Source organism: Lindgomyces ingoldianus (genome assembly GCF_010093535.1).
Source record: "Lindgomyces ingoldianus strain ATCC 200398 unplaced genomic scaffold BDR25scaffold_15, whole genome shotgun sequence".
NCBI classification, from domain to species: domain Eukaryota; kingdom Fungi; phylum Ascomycota; class Dothideomycetes; order Pleosporales; family Lindgomycetaceae; genus Lindgomyces; species Lindgomyces ingoldianus.
Genome location: NW_022985176.1, coordinates 235,730 through 238,540, shown reverse-complemented (window position 1 = coordinate 238,540; position 2,811 = coordinate 235,730).

Here is a 2,811-nt window from a genome sequence, read left to right as displayed (position 1 = left end):
ACTTAAAAAATAAAAATGCTGCATAATAATATGTTAAGTAACATGTAAAAAAGGTATACATTATATTTATATATTAACTAAAGGCAGTATTTAACCTATCTATTACTACACAAACTATAGACCTTTTATATAATAATATTAATATACTTAACGCATAAATCTAATAGTAGATAAATAATAGTAAATATAGTCTTACTTTTCTACTATTATAGCTTAATAGTGTAAAGCTATTTATCTTTATAAATAAATTATTTACTAATAATAAAAACTTTAGCTTATAGCTAAAATTTTTAATTATATTAAGTAATAAAGACTATATAAAGTAAAGTAACTACTTTAAAATACTAGGTAACATTATACACTAGAATTCTACTAAGTGTAAAAAAGTAACTAGAAGTGTCTTTACTAGTAAACTATATAAAATAATTAAAAAGTTTAATAATATAATTACTTTTAGTACAACTCTATAGTAAATTATATAAACACTTAAACTACTACTAATTTTAGTAGTAATTTATATAAATTTAAAGTTTTTATATAATTACTTTATTAAGCTAGGCACTACTAGTAAAAAGTAACTTATAATTAACATTATATTACTTTATAAATTATATAAGAAAAGAGAAATTACTAAAATTAGGTAAATTAATAGTAAAAATAACTTAGTAAATATATATATAAAGAAAACACTAAACTAAGCTTTTTAATTATTAGTTCTAACTAACTACCTCTCTGTCTAGATAGAAGCATCTGTAGACTAGCTAGATTCTGTGCGCAAAGATGCCTTAGACTAACTAGACTAATAACACTTTTATATAAAGCTTATTTCTTTTTATTTTTTTTTATATTATATACACTTATTTTTTTTATTATAAGGATCTGTTACTGCTAGCACTATATAAAAAAAGAAAAGAGCTAGAGGATTATATAGTAAGGCTTAAAAAAAAAGGATAAAAAAAAGAAAAGCTATTTATATAGCATAACTAGCTTATTCTAATGCACAGCATTACTAGGGGCAAGTCCTAATAAATAGAGTAAAGTAAAGGCAGAATATAATTAGATAGACCTACATAGATAGAAGAGAGGTAACACGTATAGAAAGTAACTTTTTAGACAAAAAAAAAGTTACTAGTGTTTATACACAGCAGCAGCATTACAGCCTAGATATAAGTAATTGCGCACAAGCAGGATCACATATCTATGTTATATAATGCTTGTGCGTAAACCTCTGTGCATAAACATCTAGATATCCCCCTTTTTCTCTGTACAGAGGAAAGATAAAAGTAATAGAACTAGAAACATGTTGCCCTTACCTTACCTACCTTATACGCTGTGCACACTGTACACTACTCTTACTCTTGCTACTTAAGTGCTTATACTATAAGCAGCTAGCTGTTGGAGCCTATTTAACAACTAGCTTAATAATTTTTAGTATTTTTACTTTACTATTACTATTTAATTAAGTGTTGTAGGCTACTTAGCATTATTTAAGAAGCTAGCAAGCTTGCAGCATATAAATAAAAGTAATAATGTTAATTAGAACACCTAAAGGGCCTACTTACTACTACTTATTAAAAAAAGCTGCCTTATTATTTAAGTGCTTTTTTATGTTATTAAACACTTTTTAATTTTTACTAAATATAATTTATTAAGCAGTAAAATTAATTATATAGTAGGCGTAATATACGCATTAATAATAGGTGTTAAAGCTGTATTTAATAGCTAGAGTGTTAATAGTAGTGTTATTATTAGTAGCATTATTAAGAATAAAGTAGCCTAAGTTACACATAGATATTTTAAAGCTTTTAAGTGTAGTGTTAATAATAGCAGTAATATTAACACCTATATGCTAGCCTATTAATAAAAGTAGGCCTAATATGTAATTATAAGGCTTACTATTACTATTAAAGTAGTAGATATAAATACTTATTAACACTTATTTACTACTTATTAATGTTTAATTATTAAAAAAAAATATAAATAGCTAATTACATGTTACATAAGTAATTAATAATAGTAAGCATATAGAACTTATACTTAGTAATTATATAAGCTTATAAGGTATTATAGGATCTCTAAAGCTCTGTCTCTACTAACAGGTTAGCCTACTATTACATATTATAAAAAGCTGCGCTTTTAATTATAAAAAGCGCCTAGTTATTAGCTACTACTTAATTAAGTACTAACTATAAAAAAGTTATATATAAAAAGCTTAATATAATAAAATTAGCAACGCCTTATAATACTCTAAAGCCTTTATAATAGATATAGGCAAGTAAAGAGAATTATGTAGAGGATGTTGTTATAACATAGTAAGTAGACTTTTTACTATTCTTATTAATGCTATAGCTAGCTTTACACTCTCTAAAATAGCATGTAATTAATATAGTTAATAAATTAGCTTAATAAAAGCTATTAAGTTACTTATAAGTGTAGTAGTAATAGTAAAGCTAATGTAAGGACAGAGCTCTGTACCACTACGCTAATACAACTAAAAAGGTGCGAATAATCAACTAACAGTTAATTATTGCGTACAGAATAGTATATATACCCGTCGCACGTAAGCACCATCTCGGCCTTACAGCTAATATAAGTGTTATTACTTTTAATGCTAAAGGTAATATCTATATTACTAAACCTAGCTCTTTTAACTGCGCTTTAGTGTGTAGGGTAGCTTATAATAACCTAATAAGTATAGCTAGTTAATGCTGTTATAATTATTATTATTATTATTATTATTATTATTATTATTATTATTATTATTATTATTATTATTATTATTATTATTATTATTATTATTATTATTATTAT